The following is a 19,746-nucleotide window of genomic DNA, read 5'->3' as shown; positions in this document are numbered from 1 at the left end:
ACAATGGTGTAAAACAAAAATGAAAAGACTATAGTCTGCAAAATAGATAGAAAGGTATATAATGCCCAGCAAACTGGATGTTTTGAAGCTGAGTTAGGGACATGTATTTTTTTCACATCTATTTTCAATGTTGTTTGAATTTCTGACCACAGAATGCTAATTTTATAATGGCAAAATAATTTTAGAGGAAAGTCTGAAAGGCAAAACTTTAAGTAGATGAGGGCCACTGAAGATTTTTTTTTAAAGGGAAATATAACATGGTTAGATTAGTTTTTCTGACAAATCCCTGGAGCAGCTTGACAAAGAATGGCTATGAAAAGCACCAGTTTGGAAATATGACACGTAATGATTCATTTCTCTATTCAACAAATGCTGAACACCTATTGGGGCTCAGCACTGAGCTAAGCATTGGGACCAGTTAGAAATGTTGCAAGTTGTCTCAGCAAAAGATCAAGTATGCTAGGTATATTATACTTTGGGCACTGGTATAAGGGATGTAAGGCACCATTTGAAAGGCATCTGTGGATAATATTCTTCTGATACTCCTTATATTACAAGAGGATCAGATATTCCTGATAATATAATCCACTTTTGACAACTCGAAAAAGCAAAAAGCCCGTATCAGCCTGTTTTTACAAGTAACTGTCTTGTTTTCAAGATTCTCTGACTTGATAAAGTCCATGTTCTAAAAATCTTTGAATAAAGAAATTTCAAAGGCACCCCTGGTCATTTTCTCTGTATCTTTTTTTTTTTTTCATTCCTTGGTTTTGTCAAAAGATGACTTAAAAAAAAAAGGACACAATATTAAGAGTCAACCCAAAGGAAAAACATTTTAGTGACTCATATTAGAGATATTTTTAATTGTGATTTAATCTGAATTGGTTTCTTTTTACAGTTGACATGTTCCCATTTTATCACACCCATCTGCTATTGCAACAGCAAGCCAGTTTTAACAAAAGACCATGACTATACATAAAAAATGTTTTAAACTTTCTCATCTTAAAATACATTTTTAAAAAGTGTCCACCAAATGAAGGGAGGCATGAAAAAAACAAAACCCTTGCTGCTAACTGACAAACAATTAATCCTACCATTTATCTTGCATGCTCAGTCGCTCTGTGGTCCTTTGGACTATAGCCCGCCAGGCTCTTCTGTCCACGGGATTTTTCACGTGAGAATATTGGAGTGGATAGCCTTTTCCTCCTCCAGGGCATCTTCCCAACTCAGGGATGGAACCAGCATCTCCTGCACTGGCAGCTTCTTTATTGCTGAGCCATTGGAAAAGTCCCACCATTTTGCTTAGGGTATGTCAAAACCTTTGACTGTGTGGATCACAATAAACTGTGGAAAATTCTTCAAGAGATGGGAATACCAGACCACCTGATCTGCCTCTTGAGAAATCTGTATGCAGGTCAGGAAGCAACAGTTAGAACTGGACATGGAACAACAGACTGGTTCCAAATAGGAAAAGGAGTTCATCAAGGCTGTATATTGTCACCCTGTTTATTTAACTTCTATGCAGAGTACATCATGAGAAACGCTGGACTGGAAGAAACACAAACTGGAATCAAGATTGCCGGGAGAAATATCAATAACCTCAGATATGCAGATGACACCACCCTTAAGGCAGAAAGTGAAGAGGAACTAAAAAGCCTCTTGATGAAAGTGAAAGTGGAGAGTGAAAAAGTTGGCTTAAAGCTCAACATTCAGAAAACGAAGATCATGGCATCTGGTCCCACCACTTCATGGGAAATAGATGGGGAAACAGTGGAAACAGTGTCAGACTTTATTTTTATGGGCTCCAAAATCACTACAGATGGTGACTGCAGCCATGAAATTAAAAGACACTTACTCCTTGGAAGAAAAGTTATGACCAACCTAGATAGCATATTGAAAAGCAGAGACATTACTTTGCCAACAAAGGTCCGTCTAGTCAAGGCTATGGTTTTTCCTGTGGTCATGTATGGATGTGAGAGTTGGACTGTGAAGAAGGCTGAGCGCTGAAGAATTGATGCTTTTGAACTGTGGTGTTGGAGAAGACTCTTGAAGAGTCCCTTAGACTGCAAGGAGATCCAATCAGTCCATTCTGAAGGAGATCAGCCCTGGGATTTCTTTGGAAGGAATGATGCTAAAGCTGAAACTCCAGTACTTTGGTCACCTCATGCGAAGAGTTGACTCACTGGAAAAGACCCTGATTCTGGGAGGGATTGGGGGCAGGAGGAGAAGGGGATGACAGAGGATGAGATGGCTGGATGGCATCACTGACTCGATGGATGTGAGTCTGAGTGAACTCCAGGAGTTGGTGATGGACAGGGAGGCCTGGCATGCTGCGATTCATGGGGTCGCAAAGAGTCGGACACGACTGAGCGACTGATCTGATCTGATCTGATCTGATGTCAAAAACACGAGAGGTGTGGCAGCAGCTCCAAGTTACACCACTACCTGAGAGCTAACTGCTTAATCATGTGGGGCTGAGGAAACAAACTCTCCGAGGCTGCTGGTTAAGCAGGCAATCACCATCACCTTGACAAAGTCAAGTGCCTGAACCAGCTTTTCTTAAAGGTACCATAATGCTACCACAATTCTCCCCAAACCATGCCAACAAGGCCCCCCATTTTTATAATTCCTATCTCAAATGCATGCTGTGGGAAATGCCAAGCAAAATGCACGTCAGTTTCTGAGGAAGTGATTATGGCAAGCATGACAGTTAAGACCTAGATACCCCAAGGCAGTTCCAATTTCACAGTATTTTATTGTTTTCACATAAGATGCCTGTTTAAATATGTTAGTCAAGATGGTTTTTACCCTAGCTTTATTTTATTTATTGTCTCACTTTGGCCACGCCGGGTCCTCACTGCACTGCTCGGGCTTTCTAACTGCGTCACGTGGTCTTAGTCACTCCGCTACATGTGGAATAGCAGTTTCCCAACCAGGAATTGAACCTGCATCCCTGCATTAGAAGGTGGATTCTTACCCACTGGACCAGGGAAGTCCCTCAAGATGATGTAAGTTATACTTGTGAAAGACTTTTTAGTACGAATAAAGTTCAAACCCCAGAAAAAATTCTTTCCAGACTCTTGGTGGTGCATACTCAGTTGTGTCCAACTCTTTGCAACCCTTTGGACTGTAGCCTGCCAGGCTCCTCTGTCCATGGGATTTTTCAGGCAAGAATACCGGACTGTGTTGCCATTTCCTTCTCCCAGGGATCTTTCCAATCCAGGGATCCAACCTGAGTCTCCTGCATGGGCAGAGTCTTTAATGCTGAACCATCAGAGTAGCCTCAGACTCTCTGTAAAGAACATATAATCATATGGAAAAAACCTGGCCTAATCCCCAAGCCATCCTGAGAAAGAGCAGCATTTCTTCCCAGAGAGATCACCAGAAATTACAACGGATTTTAAAACACAAAAACTCCTTTGCCAAGAGAAGAAGGGGACAACAGAGGATGAGATGGTTGGATGGCATTACTGACTGGATGGACATGAGTCTGAACCAATTCATGGAGACAGTGAAGGACACAGAAGCTTGGTGTGCTGCAGCTCATGGGGTCACAGAGTCAGACCTGGTGCCTGAACAACAACAAATAATAACAACAACAAAAAACCCCAGTCCACAGCACATGCAAAGTGATTGGCCTCTATCTCATAAACAGAGGGGGGAAATCCTCTAGTTAAAAACACAAAAGACGATGAGGGAAGGAGGAAAAACTGAAGACTGAAAAAGGGGGCAATAAGCAGCACTTATCAGAGCCCTTTCAACAGAAATTTTTAACAACTGGATATTGCTATAACCATTTTCACAGCTTTGAAAAAGAAGGTTCACCTAGACATCTAATCTAATTTCACATGCAGAGCATCAAATATTTATTCCTTTTACATCCTGTCAGATATCTGTTCCTTTTAGCCACAACTGTCACTGCCCTGAACCACAAAAAAAAATTTTAATATATGTAAATAGCTGCATTCCTTGAATCCAAGAGAAAGTGTCTGAGAGGCCCACAACTCCCTTCTGAGACATTACAAACAGTTTCTTTCACTTTAGTTGCTACACTGGTATCCGAACACCTTTCAACTCTTGCCTTACCCAAAAGGCAACCATCAGCAAACAGACAAAGGAAAGCTAGTGGACCAAGAGGCGGCCTGGTGTAAAATTAACAGCAGTGAGAGTCTAACCACCCAAACACATCAAATCTAATGGGGAGATGAGCGCACTGAATCTGAGCAGAAGTTAGGAGTGGAGACAAAGTCATAAAATTGGAAGACTCACTGCATGAGGGAGCAATAGACGTTTGCCACAAGAGCAGATGAGGTGACCAGGTCGCCAGATCCAGCCACTTGTTGGGCAACTGGAATGGCTACAGAATCTAGGACAATTAGGTACTATGGTTCCAATTCTCTGTAATACCAAACTATATGACCTAAAACTGCCCTGTATTTCTGTATGTCCCACACATCCATATGAAAAGCTAACAACATCTACTTACAGATGGTTACTTCTTTTTGGAAATGAAAAATATTCTAGAATCAGTAGAATCTCTTCCTGACTGCATTTATGCATGACCTGCAAATCAGGAGGCTGACTAAGCCTACTGAGAACTCCCTTAAATTGTTGAGTCTACTTTTACCTAATCTTTTTTTTCCCCCAAGAATTAGACGCCAGATTTCTGGGTAAAGATGATGGACTAAACACATAGCTATTCACTGATCCTTCCCAGAACACCAAGGGATTCCTTTTCTTTCTTTTATTTTAATAAAAACCCACAGAGATGAAGAGAACTGAAGATTACAGCCACAAATTTTTGAAAGCTGGAAAATAAATGGTTAAGGGGTAAAGGACCCAAAGACCCAAGAAAACTGAATCCTAAGGTAAGCATCAAGGAATAGGCCTCCAAAAGGCTCAGTGGGGATAAATGGGAAGAATTAACAGAAAATCTTTCTGAAATGCAATTCTCAGGTACCCCTCCACTCTCTCAGGCAGGCAGATAAATGCCTTTCCTTCACCCATGCAACACTGAAGGTAATCTAAGAAGGTTTATAAATAAACAGAGGTTTACATGGACTGGAAACCACTAGGTAAGGTGAAGACAGTATAAGCTAACATATGTACTAGATTCCAGTCCCCAGTGTGTTGATAAACAAACGTCTAACAACTGGCTGGGGTCTGGCGAGCAGAGGAAGTGGGGGAAACAAGGGTAGTTATTTGTAATATTTGCTGCTTACCATAGCTGCTTCAAGCAACCAATGTCACTAAATGCAGAATTCAGAAGAGATGCCTGTGACAACATGGTATTCCCACTCTACAGACAGATGTACATACTCTCAAGAGCATCCACAATTAAAAATGTAATACAATAAACAGAGAGTGGTGAGCTTTTATATTTATTAATTTTAATAGAACATTTAATAAGTCTGTATACAATCTTTAATAATTGTTGTATGTAGCAACTCACTCACAAAGTTCCTGAAAACAACTGTCTCTGATGTGCTAGTACTACCCACTAAGCCCAGACCCCTTTGTCAATACCTTTCTCAAAAGACTGACAGCCAGGCCTTCACTTCCAGGCAGTGATTAGAAGAGACGTCTCTGGGGAATTTGCCCAGCGATTAGTCTACAAGGAAAAATATAAAAATATTGACAAGTTCTCAAACTATATTTGACCAGCCAGATCATCCTACTTCAAAGCTCACAATTGGTAAGTCCTACTTGCACGTTCAGAGCTTCCAGTCAGCTTCTTAGGATCCAACTCTTAAATATCAGGAAACAGCCAAGCATTAGACATTCTAGTATAAAAAAATAGAAATGGAAATAGGAAAAGAAAGCTGAGAGACCTGGGCAGTCATACAGCACTCTGCACTTTGAAGAGCTCCACATTAGGTTTGATGCTCTGCTGTTGCTGTCTTATAATTCTTTAATAATGTTAAACAAGGGGCCCCACATTTTCACTCTGTACTCAGCCCTGCAAATTATGTAGCTAGTCCTGACAGAGACTATACAGGCAAAAGAAAATTCTGGAGAGAAAGACAGCGTTAATATTTTCAGAAATATAGCACAAAATAATATAAACATGAAGCAAGAACAGTATGTTAAAAAAAAAAAAGGACAACAAAGAGAGAATCAGAAAGTGATCACAAGCATGCTTCCTTGCTAATTTAAACTGTAAGAGCTGAAATGAAAAACTCAATAGAATAGCATAAGAATTCTGGAACATGAGTCCAGGAGGTCCAATATCTGAATAATAAGAGTTCAAAAGGAGATAAAAAGAAAAAAGGGAGAAGTCATCAAGAATGTGTCTGTGATGCAGGAGACCTGGGTTCAATCCCTGGGTCAGGAAGATCTCCTGGAGAAGGGAATAGCAACCCACTCCAGTATTCTTGCCTGGAGAATTTCATGGACAGAGGCACCTGGCAGGCTTCAGTCCATGGGAGTCACAAAGAGTCAGACACAACTGAGCAACTAACACACATCAACAAAACAGTTTCGTGACAGAAAGGATTCATCAAATGCTCAGCACAATGGATGGAACCAAACTCACACTAAGGTATATTATTGTGCAATTTTAAACACTGAGAAACAAAAGAACTGATCACATAAATAATTAGGAACTTAATGACTTCGGCTTCAAGAACAATGCAGTAAACTTGGAGGAAACTATAAAACAATTAAGTCATGCCTTGAAAATTTACAAGCTAGAATTCTATACCCAGCCAAACTATCAATTAAAAGTAAGGACAGAGTAAGATGGGTTCAGTCATTCAAAGTCTCCAAGCTGATTAAAAATCAAACCTTCCCTTTCTCAGGCAGCTATTGGAGAATACGTTCTGACAAAGTAAGACACAAGAAGATATGAGATCTAAAAAACTAGAACTCAACACAAAAAGGAAGAGTAACCCTAAGATGCTGGTGAAGGGAAGACCCAAATAAGAGGTACACATAAAAACAATGGGCAACCAGTCAATGTGGGACCATATACTCAGGAATTTGAGAAGCTAATAGAACACCTTAAGTGTTGGGATTTCCTGAAAGGAAATTTGGGCAAGTTGCAATCTGAACTGTAAAAGGCATTAATATAAAAGTAAGCAACAACAAAGAAAAACAGAAATTTCACAGAAAACCAAAATTGTATAGAAAAGTAAAAGTGTTCACAGCTTGTTAAATGGCTTAACTGTGAATAGCACATTCACTCTTAACTGTGTAAACACTGAACACTGATCTAAGCAGTTATGAACACCTATACCAAGATGGGAAAAGAAAAAAGGTACCTGGAGATGTGGAAAAAGAACTATATCTTCATCTGCCATAATAGGAAATAAAGATAATACCGGAAGCTGAGAAATCAAGAAATCAGAATACAAGAATGCTATTAAGAATGACAAGGTTCAGAACTTGCTATCCCAAAATACAGTGCCTTGGCATAGTGATTATTTTAAGCTGAAGAAATTTGAGAAATGACAGGTGCAGGAAGGACTAACTGACCTCTTTGGACTCTGAAGCAGGTCCTAAGACCCTGGTGTGAGAAAGGCCTTCCCTATATCTGGAGGAAGGGAGGATCCTTATTTCTGAAGATGAACAGACAAAGAGAAATTCAAAGTAACTGGCCTTGTTAAGCTTCCCATTTATTAACCATAGCTCATATTATTTTGTCCTATCACATTCTTCCATGACTTTCTACTCTTTCAAACTCAGTATCAAAATGCTCAGGCCTGGATTTCCCTGGGAGTCCAGTGGCTAAGAACACACCTGCCAATGTGGGGGACAAGGGTTGATCCCTGTTGTGGGAAGATCCCACATGCCAAGGGGCAACAAGGCCCCTGTGCCACAACTACTGAGCCCACGCTCTAGAACTCGCATGACTTTACAAGAGAAGCCACTGCAATGAGAAGACGATGTACCACAACTAGAGAGAAGCCCCACTCACTGTAACAAGACAAAGTCCATGCACGGCAACGGAGACCCAGTGCAGCCGTAACTAAATACATACATACATGTGTGTGTTAGTCGCTCAGTCCTACTCTTTGCAACCCCACAGACTGTAGCCCGCCAGGCTCCTATATCCATGGAATTCTCCAGACAAGAATACTGGAGTGAGTTATCATTTCCTTGTCCAGGGAATCTGCCAGACCTAGGGCTCAAACCTGGGTCTCCCGCATTGCAGGCAGGTTCTTTATTGTCTGAACTACCAGGGAAGTCCACAAATAACTACCTGCTGCTGCTACTGCTGCTAAGTCACTTCAGTCGTGTCCAACTCTGAGCGACCCCATAGACAGAAGCCCACCAGGCACCCCAGTCCTTGGGATTCTCCAGGCAAAAACACTGGAGTGGGTTGCCATTTCCTTCTCCAATGCATGAAAGTGAAAAGTGAAAGGGAAGTCGCTCAGTCGTGTCTGACTTAGTGACCCCATGGACTGCAGCCTACCAGGCTCCTCTGTCCATGGGATTTTCCAGGCAAGAGTACTGGAGTGGGGTGCCATTGCCTTCTCCAAATAACTACATATACACATTAAAAAAAAAAAAATGCTCAGGCCTAACCACTTCTTCAGGTTTTCATTTCCTTATGTAGACTCATCACACAAAATCTATATTATCAATAAATAAATGTGTATGCTTTTCCTTTGTTTGTATGTCTCTTGTCAGTCCATTTACAGGATCCTAGCTACAGAACCCAGGAGGACAGTAGGAGAAAGAATTTTTACTCCCCTCCAAGAACACAGAGGTAAGAATCAGCTATAAGAAATTAAAGCGTTTGCCTCTAGGGAAGAAGTGGGGGATCAAGCGGGAGAACTGCTGCTTTTCAAAACAAGTCTTATAGAGCTATTGAATCATTAAACTATGCATTTAACACACTGATAGAAAAAATACAAAACAAAAACATGAGAAAAACTAGCACCAAGTTCAGCTTGATTTAGTTCATGATTCTTTTTTTTCAGATTACAAGTTTTCCCAATAAGAAACTGTTCTCCTTTCATTTGTTGTATTTCCCATTTTTCTACAGTTGATTACTCATACAATAAAAAGTTAAAAATCATCTTCCTACTGTCTGATATTCTAAGTCATCTGCAACTCCAATTATTATTTTGGGATATTCCTACATCATATGATACCCAACCTGGCCCAACTCAGGAAAAGGTAGCAGTTGTCCTTCACGGAGTTACTACAGCAATTTATACCAAATGACTTCCTATCACACAAAGGGTTTCCCTCTGCAAGCCTACAATTCTGTCAAAACACTACAAAAAGACTAAACTTAACCCTGTAAGAAATTCAAATAAAAAACACAACAAACTCGAGAATGAGCATTTAAGGGGCAACAAATTCAATTTTTTTCATATCTTTATTACCCTAGACACTAAAAGATTTCAGTACATATAAATTACAAAAAGTGAAGTCACTCAGTCGTGTCCAACTCTCTGCAACCCCATGGACTATAGCCTACCAGGCTCCTCTGTCCATGGGATTTTCCAGGCAATAGTACTGGAGTGGATTGCGATTTCCTTCTCCAGGGGATCTTCCCGACCCAGGGATCGAACCCAGGTCTCCCGCATTGTAGACAGGTGCTTTACCATCTGAGCCACCAGGGAAGTCCAAATTATAATACACAACATATTAAATACAATTGATAGCATTTAGTATTTATTTTTAATCTTTCTTTATATGGCTGTCAGGTTGACCTTAACTAGCTAGTAAAGTTATTATACAGTCAGTTTACAAAACACAGTTCAGATAAGTAAATGCTGTCACATCCTCTTGTGCACCTCCAGATGAGGGTAGTCGTGGTCAGCACAGGATATTTAAGGAGGAATCTGCTTACCACAGAGAACTGAGACAATCTGTAGACAGATATACTCCAGTCAAAGCAGCTACACATGTTTTCACTTATTCCTTTAAGAGTGATTTGATTTGTTTGGATTTGGTATAGAATCACTTCTGGATTTAAGGAAAATGAAACAAGGTTTTACAGCTTGCTATGTTATGTTATGAGCTTGTTATGAGTGCTGCACTCAATATGTCAGCAAATTTGGAAAACTCAGCACTGGCCACAGGACTGGAAAAGGTCAGTTTTCATTCTGATCCCAAAGAAAGGCAATGCCAAAGAATGCTCAAACTACTGCACAATTGCACTCATCTCACACGCTAGTAAAGTAATGCTCAAAATTCTCCAAGCCAGGCTTCAGCAATACATGAACCGTGAACTTCCTGATGTTCAAGCTGGTTTTAGAAAAGGCAGAGGAACCAGAGATCAAATTGCCAACATCTGCTGGATCATGAAAAAAGCAAGAGAGTTCCAAAAAAACATCTATTTCTGCTTTATTGATTATGCCAAAGCCTTTGTGTGGATCACAAAAAACTGGAAAATTCTTCAAGAGATGGGAATACCAGACCACCTGACCGGCCTCTTGAGAAACCTATATGCAGGTCAGGAAGCAACAGTTAGAAGTGGACATGGAACAACAGAGTGGTTCCAAATAGGAAAAGGAGTACGTCAAGGCTGTATATTGTCACCCTGCTTATTTAACTTCTATGCAGAGTACATCATGAGAAACGCTGGGCTGGAAGAAGCACAAGCTGGAATCAAGATTGCCGGGAGAAATATCAATAACCTCAGTTAGGCAGATGACACCACCCTTATGGCAGAAAGTGAAGAGGACCTAAAAAGCCTCTTGATGAAAGTGAAAGTGGAGAGTGAAAAAGTTGGCTTAAAGCTAAACATTCAGAAAACAAAGATCATGGCATCTGGTCCCATCACTTCATGGCAAATAGATGGGGAAACAGTGGAAACAGTGTCAGACTTTATTTTTTGGGGCTCCAAAATCACTGCAGATGGTGACCACAGCCATGAAATTAAAAGACGCTTACTCCTTGGAAGGAAAGTTATGACCAACCTAGACAGCATATTCAAAAGCAGAGACATTACTTTGCCAGCAAAGGTCCATCTAGTCAAGGCTATGGTTTTTCCAGTAGTCATGTATGGATGTGAGGAGTTGGACTGTGAAGAAGGCTGAGCGCCAAAAAATTGATGCTTTTGAACTGTGGTGTTGGAGAAGACTCTTGAGAGTCCCTACATCCCTTGGACTGCAAGGAGATCCAACCAGTCCATCCATCCTAAAGGAGATCAGTCCTGGGTGTTCATTGGAAGGACTGATGCTAAAGCTGAAACTCCAGTACTTTGGCCACCTCATGCGAAGAGTTGACTCATTGGAAAAGACTCTGATGCTGGGAGGGATTGGGGGCAAGAGGAGAAGGGGACGACAGAGGATGAGATGGCTGGATGGCATCACTGACTCGATGGACATGAGTCTGAGTGAACTCCAGGAGTTGGTGATAGACAGGGAGGCCTGGCGTGCTGCAATTCATAGGGTCGCAAAGAGTCGGACACAACTGAGCGACTGAACTGAACTGAACTGAACTGACTGATGTTATGTTAGCAGAAGGGGACGACAGAGGATGAGATGATTAGTTGGCATCACCGACTCAATGCACATGAGTTTGAGCAAGCTCCGAGAGGTGGTGAAGGATAGGGAAGCCTGGCATTCTGTAGTTCATGGGGTCGCAGAGAGTCGGACATAACTGAGCAACTGAACAACAAAATATTGGTAGGCAAGTGGCTGTGAAGAAATCCTAATCAAAAAAGATTCCTTTTGCACTTAAAATTGAGGTGGGATAGACATACCTGAAGTCATAGTTAATTTACATTTCTCATCTCTGTTTTGCCTAATCATGGATTTGTAGGATTATGAACACTCCTCACACACATACCTCTAAAGCCAGTAAAATACATCTTTGACATTTAAAAAAAAAACCCAAAATTTTCTCAAACTGTCAACAAAAACAGGTTGCTGCCAGAAGAATCTCTTTGTCAAAGTCAAATTAAACTTTGCCAGTACACACAAAGAACATACTTTCAGATGAGTGGCTGTCAACCAACTTAATCTTAGAACACTCAAAACTTCATGTTCACACTAGAGTGCTTTAGGTAAATAATACTAATCTCTTCCGGCTTCTAGGTAGCTTACAGCCTTAGTAAAGTTCATCTGGTTTCTTGCCACCTTTATCCATCCCCATCTAATCTTCCCCTCCAAAGCAGCTTTTTCCGTCATGTTTTGTTTTTGAAACAGCTTGTTTTTTCCACCCTAGGTTTTCCCAAAATATTTCAGGGTTCTGACAATTCTGCCAGTGACTAAATCTCCTCCTGGGAATAGCTGCCTCATTATCACTATTAAAAACAGTCACTCCTAATACTGACTGATAAGAATCTGGAAACTAGTTGTAACTTTGGGAATGCAAATCCCACCCTATCCAATCTAAAGATAAATGTATTACAAATGGAATAACAGACTCCTCACAGGACAGAACTCAAGCAGTCTTTGTGTTCCATTTAAGCTATTGAGTTTTGTGTAATCCTAATTCTGACTAATATGAAGAATTTACCATTACCTTTCTCATAACCTATTAATATGTAAATTACTAAGAGTCAAGCAAGCACAAAAGAAAAAAGGGAAAAAAAAAATCACAACCCACACTCAACAGAAAAACTCAGCAGCAAATGCCCTTATGTTTTTAAGGTAATACTGCCTTCCAACTGATCTCCTGTTTCAGAAATATTTTGTGCAGTACATGTGTTGTGTGGGTAACTTCTGTTCTTGGCAAGCTAGTGCTCCTGGCTTGGAAAATCAACAGCAGATAACCTAAAGTAAGAGGTCTTTTCCTATATCCTTCAAATGGAAGGACTACTTAGAAACCTAATTCTTCCAAAAAAGATTTACAAACTAGAGATGATCATGAATTTACTTCCATCATCATCATTCTGCTTCTATCTAGCTTACTTAGTATTTGTGGAAAGTTACATAAGCATAGTTCATTATTCTGGAAACGTGTAAGAGCAATGCAGAGATGATTCCCCCATCCATACACAACCCCCTAAAAAAAGCAATGTCCAAAAGCTCTTTCAAAACCAAAATCAACGTGGGCCATTTTGCAGTGAAGGCAGAGAACATGTAACTCAGGGGTATGTAACGATTTTGTGGTATAAACTCCTTTGGCAGTATGCTAAGACTATAAACTGGAATATTTTTTAAAGCAAAAATACATATACTGAGAAAATCTATTATATGGTTATCAAAATATTTAAAATTCATATAATATTCAATAAATTTCTTTTTTAACATATAACAAGCACTAACAAGTCTATTAACTACCATAATTTCCAAATTATGACCAACATAAATGATATTTTCAAGGTATCTATAACAACTACAATATGATATAAAAAGATGATGTCAATTGATGACAGTCACAGGGATTGCTAACTTGCTGTGGTTTGTAGGTACACTTCAGTCAGAGATTAGTGAAAACAAGTAACCAACGTTTTTCTCATTCAAGCTCACAGACCCTTGAAGCTTTTAAAGTATACTCATCTGGAGCATTTAAAGAGGTATTTAGAGATTACTTGGTTCAACCTCTTCATTTTAAAGGTAAGGGAATTAAGGAGGAACTGATGACACTGATTGCCTGAAGTACATTCATTCCAAATCACTGAGTTCTATTTAAAAGTAAACCACTGTTTTCTTCTGAAAACCTGAATCTCACATCTAGGCCTACTTAGAACTTGCTTCAAACTTGCACCTCAGTTACATCGTCTGTAAAATAAAAATAATAATCCAACTTTGGAGGAACTTTAATGTGAAAACCAAATTTAATAATCCATGTTAAAATACTACAGCAGTACCTTTAAGGGTAAGGCTAATTATCAATTAATTCCATGAGAAATCAAAGGCAAATTATTCTTATTCCTTCAATTCAGTTCAGTCACTCAGTCGTGTCCGACTCTTTGCGACCCCATGAATCACGCCAGGCCTCCCTGTCCGTCACCAACTCCCGGAGTTCACCCAAACTCATGGCCATCGAGTCGGTGATGCCATCCAGCCATCTCATTCTCTGTCGTCCCCTTCTCCTCCTGCCCTCAATCCCTCCCAGCATCAGAGTCTTTTCCAATGAGTCAACTCTTCGCATGAGGTGGCCAAAGTACTGGAGTTTCAGCTTTAGCATCAGTCCTTCCAAAGAACACCCAGGACTGATCTCCTTTAGGATGGATGGACTGGTTGGATCTCCTTGCAGTCCAAGGGACATAGGGACTCTCAAGAGTCTTCTCCAACACCACAGTTCAAAAGCATCAATTTTTTTGCGCTCAGCCTTCTTCATAGTCCAACTCCTCACATCCATACATGACTACTGGAAAAACCATAGCCTTGACTAGATGGACCTTTGCTGGCAAAGTAATGTCTCTGCTTTTGAATATGCTATCTAGGTTGGTCATAACTTTCCTTCCAAGGAGTAAGCGTCTTTCAATTTCATGGCTGCAGTCACCATCTGCAGTGATTTTGGAGCCCCAGAAAATAAAGTCTGACACTGTTTCCACTGTTTCCCCATCTATTTGCCATGAAGTGATGGGACCAGATGCCATGATCTTCGTTTTCTGAATGTTTAGCTTTAAGCCAACTTTTTCACTCTCCACTTTCACTTTCATCAAGAGGCTTTTTAGGTCCTCTTCACTTTCTGCTGTAAGGGTGGTATCATCTGCCTAACTGAGGTTATTGATATTTTTCCCGGCAATCTTGATTCCATCTTGTGCTTCTTCCAGCCCAGCGTTTCTCATGATGTACTCTGCATAGAAGTTAAATAAGCAGGGTGACAATATACAGCCTTGACGTACTCCTTTTCCTATTTGGAACCACTCTGTTGTTCCATGTCCACTTCTAACTGTTGCTTCCTGACCTGCATATAGGTTTCTCAAGAGGCCGGTCAGGTGGTCTGGTATTCCCATCTCTTATTCTTTAGTATACCTTAAATATCCTCAAATTCTAATTTATTTACTACATTAAATATGCTATCAAATGGATCGCCCAAAGGACAAACTGACCCTAAAACTAAGACACTTCAAGCAGAAAATATGTTTAGAACGAAAAGTACTGGCTTTGGAGTAAGACTATTACAAGCTATGTGCCTGTAATTCTATGCGAAATACTTGTTTTTATCTGATCCTCCAATTCTCAATTAGTAGTAAGAATAAATGTTAACAACCATACATATAAGACTACCATAATTAAATGTCAGTCCATGAAGAATATAAGATTCAAAGATAACCTCATAACACAGTAAGGAAACTTTTCTGATTTCTGCATTATGGATATTCACTTTCTCTTCCACATTACTTGATAAGATTATTTAAAATAGGATAAAGTATAGCACAAGTACAGAGAAGGCAATGGCACCCCACTCCAGTACTCTTGCCTGGAAAATCCCATGGACGGAAGAGCCTGGTGGGCTGCAGTCCATGAGGTCGCTAAGAGTCGGACACGACTGAGCGACTCCACTTTCACTTTTCACTTTCATGCATTGGAGAAGGAAATGGCAACCCACTCCAGTGTTCTTGCCTGGAGAATCTCAGAGACAGAGGAGCCTGGTAGGAGGCCATCCATGGGGTCGCACAGAGTCAGACACGACTGAATCGAGTTAGCAGCAGCAGCAGCATAGTACAAGTAATATCCTTACTTCAGTACAGCATCTCAGTAATCTAAAACAAAGCCAATCAAATAGCCAGCAAGTTTTTTCCCATTGAAACTCCTTGTCAAAAAAAATTAATTACATATTAAAGACAGTATTACTGTGCATTGAAAAAGGAAGGGAATTAAAACTAAACGCTATCCCCAAACTTCTAAACCAGACAAAAGCAAACAAACATTTGGAAGACAATAGTCACACAAAATAATTTAAGCACATATTTAAGTATGCAAGTGGGGGTAAAAATGCCAATAAAGGCAAGGCTACTCAAGTTCTCCCCACATATTCTGTCCTGCCTGCCTCCACAAAAGAATTCAGTGGCCGACTGTAGACACGTCAAAGTTATATGCAGACATTTTAGTTGACTAGGAACAATATACAGAAAATACAGTAGATAGTCCTGGGAACACAAAAGGATCATAGTCTAAAGTAGATTTGTTAAACTAAGGACGGAAAAAAGAATCATTATCTGTCATGCCCTCCTGTCACACCCTCTTATTTGTAGTCATAACTGCAAGCTGTTTTAAAGACAATGGCAATGTTATTAAGGGTACCTTCATGCTGTGCCAAAGCACATATACAGAGCAATTCAGAACAATCAGTCTTACTTTCATAAAAGCAAAGGTTGCAGCCAAATGAAATGGGTGGATACCATATTAAACAATCTTGGAATTAGCTAATAGGATATGGGAAAAAATGATCCTAATGCCGATGCTAAATTCCCTTCCTTCTTTACACACAAAAAAATTTTTACTATTTGAAAAGCACTAGTCAAGAAAGATTTCATTTACTAAGACCTAAACACAGCCTGTTTTTAAGCACAAAGATGCTTATTATTTCCTTGTATAAGATATAAACTTAAAATATAAGCACAGGGGTTTCCCTGGTGGCTCAGTGGTAAAGAATCTGCCTGTCAATGCAGGAGATATGGGTTTGAACTCTGATCTGGGAAGATTCCACATACCATGAAGCAACTAAGCCCATGCACCACAACTACTGAGCCTGTGCTCTAGAGTCCCGGGATTGCAACTACTGAGTCCACTTGCCCCAACTAATGAAGCCAGTGTGACTAGAGCCTGTGCTCTGCAACAAGAGAAGCCACCGCACTGAGCAGCCCATATACTGCAACTACAGAGTAGCCCCACTCATCACAACTAGAGAAAAAGCCTGCGTACCAACAAAGACCCAGAACAGCCAAAAACTTTATATACATATATATATGTGGAAACCTTTATAGACACTAATAACGCTAAAGAAAATCAGGTGTTTTATAAACATTTAATGAAAGTGAAGAGAAGGCAATGGCACCCCACTCCAGTACTCTTGCCTGGAAAATCCCATGGACGGAAGAGCCTGGTGGGCTGCAGTCCATGAGGTCGCTAAGAGTTGGACACGACTGAGTGACTTCACTTTCACTTTTCACTTTCATGCACTGGAGAAAGAAATGGAAACGCACTTCAGTGTTCTTGCCTGGAGAATCCCAGGGATGGGGGAGCCTGGTGGGCTGCCGTCTATGGGGTCGCACAGAGTCGGACACGACTGAAGCGACTTAGCAGCAATGAAAGTGAAAACTGAACGAAGACAACAAGTAACAGTAAAACCTAATGCTTTGTTTGTTGCAGTTATTCTACTGCTCTATTCCTCAGGAAACAAATTATTCTCCCACTGGGTTTCCTGGCTCTGTTTTCCTAATTATAATGAAGTTTAAAACATGAAGCAATTGTTTTCGTCAGGCTTCTCTAGTGGCACACAGGCTCAGAAGTTTCTGCACATGGACTTAGTTGTCCCGTGGCACGTGGGAACTTGGTTCCCTGACCAGGGACCAAACCCTCATCCCCTACATTGGTAGGCAGGTTCTTAACCACTGGACCACCAGGGAAATCCCTAAGCAATTGTTTCTGGAAGTTCAGTAATCGCATAATTGTATGGCTTACTTTCAGAGAATAAACGAATTGCTTCTTAAACAACTAGGAAGAGGAGGACTGTGCATTATATACATGAAAACATTTAAGCAGGCCTTTCAGCAAGAATGTAAAGTTTATTTGATAAAACAACTATTCTTTACTACTAGACTACACAGATTTAAAATGCACTTTATTCGTCACTGTGGCATGTCAATATTTTAATCAATTGAATTCAGTCTAAATTAATTACGTTAGTTAATGCTCTGTTAACTGGCTTCAAGGCAAAAATCAGAAAAGGAACAAAGAAAGAGCTTAAACAATGATAGGACTATAATTACATGAACATAACCTTATACACAGATATAGTACTATTAGTAGTAAAACAGAAACATGAGAGACAAAATTCAAGTCTTAGGAGAAATTTCACTACCAAACTGATTCAGTGAAAACTTTTATACAGCAATTTAATAGCTTGCATTTAAGATTCGTATTTATGAAAGATGTTTTTAGATATAATTTTAATGCATTAATTAGCACTTATATGTTAGGTCAACAGCTAATACAACAGAAATCTATTGCTCAAACCAAACGGAAAGAAGAGTGTCTTCTCAGATATGCTGTTTTTAAAAGAACCCCACAAGAATTTAAGCTCTTCCTGGGCAGCTTCTAAGAAGGTATAGTATCTACTGCCCTATTTTGCTCTAAGAAAAGGAACCGTTTATGAAAATTTCTGCCAAAAATTCCAAGGTAGATAAAATTCAAAATTTTAATAAATCTTTTTAAAATATTCATTTTGAAAACCAGGTTTACACAGAGCTCCAAACCTAGAAAAATGATTAAAATAAAAATAGGCTGGAGGTGCTTCCCTGGTGGCTCAGTGGTGGGGAGTCCATCTGTCAATGCTGGAGACCCAAATTCAACCTCTGATTGAGGAGGATCCCACACGCTGCAAAGCAACTGAGCCCACGCACAACTACTGAGCCTGCTAGAGGCCAGGAACCGCAAGTACTGAAGCCCTGTGCCCTAGAGCCTGTACTCCACAAGAGAAGTCACCTCAATGACTATGCACTGCAACTAGCCAGGAGCCCCCGCTCGCTGCAACTAGAGGAAATTTCACGCAGGAAAGAAGATCCAGCATGGCCAAAAATAAATCAATTAAAAATATGTTGGAAACTTCCAGTGGTTCAGGTCAGGAAACTAAGATTCCACATGCCACACTGCATGGTCAAAAAAGAAAATAAATAAAAATAAAAAATAGGTTGACCACATAAATTATAGGCTATTTACAGTGACTTTGGGCAAAATCATTTATCATTAAGGCTGCTTGCTGTTGCTGAGTCACTAAGTCATGTCCAATTCTTTGAGACCCCATGGACTGCAGCACGCCAGCCTTCCCTGTCCTTCACTATCTCCCAGACTTTGCTCAAACTGATGTCCATTAAATTGGTGATGAAATCCAACCATCTCATCCTCTGTCGCCCCCTTCTCTTCCTGCCCTCGATCCTTCCCAGCATCAGGGATTTTTCTGTTGAGTTAGCTCTTTGCATCCGGTGGCCAAAGTACTGGAGCTTCAGCTTCAGCATCAGTCCTTCTAATGAATATTCAGGACTGATTTCCTTTAGGATGGACTGGATGAATCTCCCTGCAGTCCAAGGGACTCTCGAGAGTCTTCTCCAACACCACAGTTCAAAAGCATCAATTCTTCGGTGCTCAGCCTTCTTTCTGGTCCAACTCTCACATCCACACATGACTACTGCAAAAACCAAAGCTTTGACTAGACGGACCTTTGTCAGCAAAGTGATGTTTCTACTTTTTAATACGCTGTCTAGGTTTGTCATAGCTTTTCTTCCAAGGAGCAAGCATCTTTTAATTTCATGGTTGCGGTCACCGTCTGCAGTGATTTTGGAGGCCAAGAAAATAAAGTTTCTAACTCTTTCCACTGTTTCCCCATCTATTTGCCATGAAGTGATGGGACCAGATGCCATGATCTTGTTTTTTGAATGTTGAGCTTTAAGTCAACTTTTTCACTCTCCTCTTTGCCTTTCATCAACAGGCTTTTAATTCTTCTTAGCTTTCTGCCATAAGGGTGGTGTCATCTGCGTATCTGAGGTTGTTGATATTTCTCCCTGCAATCTTGATTCCAGCTTGTGAGTCATCCAGCCCGGCATTTCACATGATGCACTCTGCATACAAGTTAAAAAAGGAGGAAGACAATATACAGCCTTGACGTACTCCTTTTCTAGTCCTTGGACTGGTCCAGTTGTTCCATGTCCGGTTCTAACTGTTGCTT

At 40.4% G+C, this 19,746-nt stretch overlaps 1 protein-coding gene across 2 annotated transcripts in view; it reads right to left on the bottom strand.

The window, feature by feature from the left end:
* FBXO34 (F-box protein 34) overlaps nt 1-19,746 on the bottom strand; it is an 82,417-nt gene that overhangs the window by 29,652 nt on the left and 33,019 nt on the right. The window contains exon 2 of one of the 2 annotated variants that reach the window (XM_027554173.1): nt 5,524-5,608. The exons of the other annotated variant lie outside the window; for it this stretch is intronic. The gene's annotated coding sequence lies outside the window, so the exon portion shown is untranslated. The remainder of the gene's footprint in view (nt 1-5,523; nt 5,609-19,746) is intronic. 2 annotated transcript variants of the gene reach the window in all.

This window comes from Bos indicus x Bos taurus, chromosome 10, assembly GCF_003369695.1.
Source record: "Bos indicus x Bos taurus breed Angus x Brahman F1 hybrid chromosome 10, Bos_hybrid_MaternalHap_v2.0, whole genome shotgun sequence".
Classification (NCBI taxonomy): domain Eukaryota; kingdom Metazoa; phylum Chordata; class Mammalia; order Artiodactyla; family Bovidae; genus Bos; species Bos indicus x Bos taurus.
This window is presented reverse-complemented; position numbering and strand designations above follow the sequence as displayed.